Source organism: Camelus ferus, chromosome 19 (genome assembly GCF_009834535.1).
Source record: "Camelus ferus isolate YT-003-E chromosome 19, BCGSAC_Cfer_1.0, whole genome shotgun sequence".
NCBI lineage: Eukaryota > Metazoa > Chordata > Mammalia > Artiodactyla > Camelidae > Camelus > Camelus ferus.
Window position 1 is genome coordinate 20,046,365 of NC_045714.1, and position 6,991 is coordinate 20,053,355.

The window sequence follows — 6,991 nt, forward strand, 5'->3', positions numbered from 1 at the left end:
ACCCCTTGGTGCCCACTTCTTCCTGCCTACCCTCAGCGAATATCCGCATGGTCTCCTGTATTTACATGCAGTTTACAGATGAAGAAGCAGAGTGACCTACAGGCTCACACCTGTCTCTTACAGACACTCTGCAGGGCCGGTAAGAAGTTCTTAGCTGAATGTTTCAGTTAAGGAAGCCAAGGTTTCCCAAACGTCAACTGACGGGTCCAAGGTTACCCGGCTGGGAAGTGGCAGGTCCAGGAGGCACACCTAGGTCCCCGTCCTGTATGTCTCCCTCATGTCACTACCCCTTGGAGGCCCACTGGCCTTCCTGAGGGTGGGAGTGGCGGCTGAACAGACTCTTCCCTCTCTCTTGCCTCTGGTCCGGCCTCGGTGTTTCCTAGATGGAGTCATTTTATGCACTGCCTGTGAGTGGCTCTAGGTCCCCAGGCTCCCGGTGAAAAAGCCCCTTGTCTCTCTGATTATATCGGGAAGAAAGCCTCTGTAGGCTGTAGCTTTGGGGCCTCACTTTGCTCGAATACCCTCTTTAACCAAGAGAAGGCAGGCCTCCAATTCAGCTTTTGGTTGAAAAATTTTCTTTAGTTTTTTTGGGGGGTTTTATTATTTACTTTTAGAGGAGGTACTGGGGATTGAACCCAGGACCTCATGCAAGCTAAGTATGCACTCTACTACCGAGCGCTACCCAGCTTTGGAAAGCAAGGGAACTGAGTTAGAATGAACATCACTGTTTTGTTTTTGTTGTGCTTAATTTATGGTTACCTTCTGCTTATAGCAAGTCATAGCCATTTTTCCCTGTGGTGGTGAGATACAGTTTGCTTTTGAAATAAATTTATTTAAATAAGAAGAGTGAACCTGTTTAAAGAAAAATATTGTAGGTGGGGGGAGGATATAGCTCAGTGGTAGAGTGCATGCTTAGCACGCATAAGGAGCTGGGTTCAACCCCCAGTACCTCCATTAAAAAAATTAATCAGTAAATAAACTTATTTACCTTCCTCCAAAAATAAAAAAAAATTAAAAAGAAAAGAAAAGAAAAATACTATGTGAATAATTGTCTAAATGGCCCTAAGATCTGGCAGAAATTCTGGTGGTGGCACAGGAGTGACTGAAATTCAGGAAATACTTGTACTCAATAGACACAAAATGCCATCATTATTTGCAACAATAAAACAGCTACTATTGAATATTTATTACAGGCCAGGGACTTTACATTTAAATTTGTTATTTCTAATCGTTATAAAACCCTATGCAGTTGTTATTATCTCGCCCACGTATAAATCGAGGCTCAAAGACTTTATGTAACTTAACCTGGGTTGTACCACTACCACCGCGGGTTGTAAAAATGGCCCCATCTCTTCCCTTCCTTGGATCCACGCCCCTTCACAATGTGACTTTTTGGCACATCTCATCAAGAGGTGGAGTTCATTTCTGCAGCCCTTGAATCTTGGCTGGGACACACGACTTGCTTAGGGCAATGCGATGTCAGTAAATGGGACCCAGACAGAGCCTAATTTATCCCTCCTCCCTTCCCCTTGGGTAACCATAGTTTGCTTTCTATGTCCCTGAGTCCATTTCTGGTGTGTAAATAAAATCTATCGTTTTTTAGATTCCACATATAAGTGATATCATATGATTTGTCTTTCTCTAAGACTGCCCTTTTTTTAATTGAAGTGTAGTTGGTTGACAGTGTTGTGTTAATTTCTGGTGTACAGCATAGTGATTCAGTTACACATATACGTATATATTTCTTTTCATATTCTTCATTATAGGCTATTACAAGATATTGAATGTAGTTCCCTGAGCTATACAGTAGGTCCTTGTTTATCTAGTTTTATATATAGTAGGTGTACCTGCAAATCCTGAACTCCCAGTTTATCCCTCTTCTCCCCTTGTTCCCCCCTCGTAACCATAGTTTGAAGACTGATCTTCTTGAAAAGGGAAGGAATGGCTTTAATCCCCTGCCTGTCCCGCCTTTGCATCACACTTGGACTAAAATCCGAACTCCTTTCATGGCCTGTGCGCTTGGCCTCCCTGGCTCCCTCACCTGCCCCCGGTCTGCCATCTCTCCCTGCCCCACTGCTTTCCGGCCTCCCCTGCCTCCCTACAGTTTGCCCTTCCTCTGGACTGTGAACTCCTTCCTGCCTCTAGGCCCTGAACCTGCTGGTCCTCCTGCAGGCGCGCCCTTGCTGTGGCTCCTGACACTGCTGGCCGCTCTGTCTCTCTCTGGTTTCGTCTTACACATCACCCCTCTGCGGCGCCCTCTCGGACCTCTGACGCCCAAGCCCACACGCCGACCCCCTGGCTGGCTCGGGCGCTGTTTCTTCATGGCACTCCCCATCTGTAATTTTCTTACCACTTTTCTCACCTTTAGTTGTTTGCCCGTCCTCTGGACCTCAGGTCCTTGCACGAGTTGGCACAGAGCAGACACTCAGTAAGTGTTCGTTGGGTGAAGGGGTGGATTAACCTCTAACTCACAGTCTTGTGCCTTTTTCTCCATTCTGTCCTCTGTACTACGTCACAAGTCCCATTTTACGTCTTGACTCGTGACTCCTCTAGCTCTACAGATACCTCCCTCACAAGTGTGTCCGCAGCCTCTCAGCCGAGGGCTGGCCAGAGCTAACCATCAGGTCTCTGGGGGCCATTCTAATCCCAGCTCTTTTTCTCCTTCTCTGGGGCAGGGTAGGTTCCCCTTCGTTGTTTGTCCCTTCACTTACCTCTCTTAAAACTGTTCTTTGTGACTTTTATCTATTTCTTTCACTTTCTTGATCTCGCATCCAAGATGCACCCAATTTTCGCAACTCATGACCTCCTGGACCTTGTGTTATGTTCTGTAGTGATAACTTGGATTTGAAACTCCACACCTTATGGGTAACTGCTGACTACAGTGCTGGAAAAGGAAGCATTCACACATAGGGCAGTTTCACAAGCAGTATGTATGTACTGAATGTCTCACATCTGTCCAGGGCTGTCGACGTGTCCCATGAACTGGGGAGTTGATGTACACAATGGAAATGGTTAAGTGACAGGAAAGGTGGAAGGCAAAGGAGAATGAAAATGGGTGGTAAAAGCAACGGCTCCCTGGGAGGTCAGTGGAGGGTGGAATCATCACGTGCCAACTGGAGTCAGGACCAGATAGTTGTCCGGCGCTCAGTCCATTCCCAGCATTGCCACACGTTTCCCTGCACTGAGGTTTCTGACAACACTGGGGTCAGGACTAGCCCCAAGCTACTGATGAGGAAACAGACACAGGGAAGGGAAGTGACTTACCTGACATTGCAGGGCTGGGACCTGAAGCCACGTCTCCCTGCCTGTGAGGCTCCTGCTTTCTGTGTTACACCGTCCCGTTTCCCGCAGACCAGGTAAGGCTGGAGCTGCACACCTGGTAGGATTGGGGCTCATGTCCAATCAATCTCTTAGAAAATTAAGACTTGGCTGAAAAAAGGGGTGAAGGGAAGTGGTTTTGGGCAAAAGCATCAGTGAAAACAACAGCCCAGCCCGTGCTGTGCGACAGCCTAGAGTTGCCTGAATAGATGTTTCTAATCACAGCTGATCTTTGCTCGTTGTTTAGACTTTGTTTTCTTTTTTTAAAATTTTTTTTAATTGAAGTATAGTTGATTTACAGTATTCTGTTAATTTCTGGTGTACAGCAAAGTGATTCAGTTATACATACATATATATACATATTCTTTTCCATGTTCTTTCCATTATGATTCATTACAGGATGTTTGGTCTGTATACTGTGCTATATGGTAGGATCTTATTTTCTTAACTTTTAATATCCCATTTATTTACTGACAGTACTGATTTAAAGACATGTTATATGTCTTTTCATATAAGATATGAAATAAAAGATATTTCAGCAACATTGCTTTTTTTACACCCTTATCTTTCATGGGACATTTTTAGATAGACCTTTTAAAATGTGTCACTACCTTTGATGATTAATTTTCATGCACTCATCTTTTCCAACTATGGATTTTAGAAGTCCTCACAGCAGACAGCACAGGCCCCTGATTTGGAAGGACATTACCTGGGGCTCAGCGCAGCGGCAGTTTGAGGCAACGGCCCCGAAGCCTGCCTGCTCCTGACCGTCTACCTCTCCCCTAGAGAATTAGGGTTGCTCAAGGAAAGCCTGCCCGGCTGGAGCCACCGTCTCCTGCCAGTTTGTAAATAGCCTTGTTCCTAATCTGTCTCACTCCTCTTTTCGGAGCCAGTGACCCAGATTCATTTGGCTGGAAGAGGCTCCCGAGGGCTGGGCAGACAGGCCTCCACATCGCTACACTAGAAAACGTGAGAACATCACAAGTTGCCTAAAAATGGGGAGAAGAACTCTCATGCAGCTGCTTCAATTCAAACCAGATGTGTGTGAGTGTCTGAAACGCTGTTTTACCCCAGAGTGTATGTGGGTCCAACAGCCTCTGGCTTCTAGCCTCTAACTGCAGTCTACTCCTCCACCACTAGATGGCAATCTCGTTTAAAGCCGATTTTATTTACGCAATAACGCTGTTGAAAAAAAGTAAAAATTAACTTTTCACCCCATCGTGTTGGAAAAAAAAAGTGTTAAAACTCTTTTGTTAATGAATATGTGGGAAAGCAGGAAGCGTCAGCAGCCACTGTGGGAGCACGAGTTGATAACACTGTTGTGCAGAGGAACTGGGCAGTGATGTTCAAGCTGTGCACAGCCTGGGACCCAGCGGACTCGACTGGTTTGATTACTTGATACTGATGAGGCTAGCTAACAGGCATTTTGTTCCTGCTACGTGCCAGGCACTCAGCCCTCATTTAATCCTCAGGACTCTAGGAAGTACTATTATTTCCCCTCGATTTACAAAGGAGGAAATCGGCCCCAGAGAGGTCAGGTAACTTGCCCAAGGTCACTGAGCTAGTAAGTGGCAGAGGCACGGTCTACACCCAGCTTCCACTGCCTTGCCCATGCCTCGAGTTCTTCAGGAAACGGGCACACCCTGAGGGTGCTCACTGCAGCACTGTCTGTAGTAGCGAACACTGCTGTCTGATGGCCCACTGGCGAGGCAACAGGCAGAGCGGCGGAAAGCCAAGCACTAGATTTAGGGGCAGTCAACCTGGATGATCGCAAAACTCATAGAGACACGGCAGTAAAAACCAAACACAGAAAGCAGAACGATGTATTATTCACGGAGAACAACACAGGTATAAGTAGTAAGACTATAAAAGGATACGCTAGGAAGATAACACCGAATTTATGATGGTGCTAGTCTCAGGGAGAGGGAAGTGGGATTAGGGAAAAGGGCTTTTCAGTTTTTCTGTAATGTCTATTATCCCCCCTCCCCTTCCTTCCCTACCTCTTGAGCAAAATGGAAAAAACGCAAACCCTGCTCTAACCCAGACTGTTTTATGACTGATCCTTATAAAAGCATTTCTCAAACCTGACAACCGTTACTGTCCAGGCAACAGGTAAGCCTTTGTTCAGTCAGGGGCGTCTCCCCAGAGAGTCCCCCAAGCTCCCTTCTCTGGTGTAAATAACTTAAGAGTTCAGTGGGTTAGGCTTCCCTTTGTTAACCTGCCCTGCGGAGGCTGGAAGGAAGGGGAGGAGGGCAGGAGGAGGAGGCAGGGAGAGTCAGTTCTGCCTTTGCTTGGTAACTGATGGCTTTGGTTTAATAGTGTTTCTCTTTAGGGTATCAGCTCCTAACAACTGAAGTGTTTCTTTAAACATAAAAGTTCTATTTCCTTGCTTCACTTTCTGTGTGCGGGAGGAGGATAGGGTAGGTTATAATCCAGTGTTTAATTGCTCAGGTGGAAACATGCAGTGATTAAAACAAATTACCCACCTCCAACTCCTAGAGCTGGTAGGCAAATTGGTTACCTAGAAACACAATGACCTATGACTAACCTGCTTCCTGTATTGACGGTCAACATATATGAAACCATACGCTACATGTTGACAAGTTTTCCTAAAACTCTAAGAGATTTATAGAGGTTAATGTCCTTAGGTTAACAGGGGCTAATGGCTCTGAGCAAGAGGTCAGGTCTGAGGGAGGAAAAAGGCATTATTGTGGGGGGAGAAACTGAAGACTGGTTTTTAGTGCCAGCATGGAGTTTTTGCCAGCTGCTGAACGCGTTAATGCGTAGAATTGCAGAGGAAAAGGGGAATAGCTTCAAATCTAACGGATTGTCACAGAGCTCAGGATGGGAAGTCTATTCTGTAAGGGAGGAGGCCTCAGAAGAGCAATGTACACCTTTAAAAAACATTTTAATTATCCTCAATTAGAGAATCCCTCGTCACAAGTCCTGCTTCATTTCCCTGGCGTTTAGTATGCTCCGTGACTTAGGGGAGCAGGTGGTAGCCCCCAGTTAGTAACATCCATGCTAATTCTTGAAAAGCTGTGACTCGTTTAGAAACTCAGATTTAGCCTTCTCTTCCTCTGCCCTGGTGGTGAAAATAACTTTTTCAATTGACATCTCCCTCTCGGAGGACTGAGCTTTCTCTACTGGGGAGACTGAGGACTGTGAAGGCTGTCGGGAGACACTGGTGTGCCCTGTGTGAGTCGGGGGCACCCGCCCCCAATCTACCGTAGCCACGCACACCAGTCACGCCTTCCCGGTCAGACTGAGGGTCTTTCATGGAACAGTTCACGCCACATTAGTTCACACGATGCTAAAATCAAGCCTTGCTGGGTCTGGGCGCCTGAATTCTAGGGGGGGGCAGGGTGGAGCAGTGTGGCCACATCTGCAGGGACAGCTCTGAATGACCTCACTTGATTTGTGACTTTGGAAACTACAGCCTACAGGAATATACACTGCTTGAGAAATATGTGAAGTGTATGGAGTCAACACAAAGTCCCCCTCAATTTGCCCCTCTCTTCCTTTGTGTGTGTGTTTACATACAACACATCTCAAAGCTACTGGGTCAGTGGTAAAAATCTGAATTTAAAAACAAAATCTAACCAATTTCCAGGTTTGTGAGATTACTCTATAAATGCACAAGTCAAAAAAAAAAAGCAAAAGCAAAGGCCTC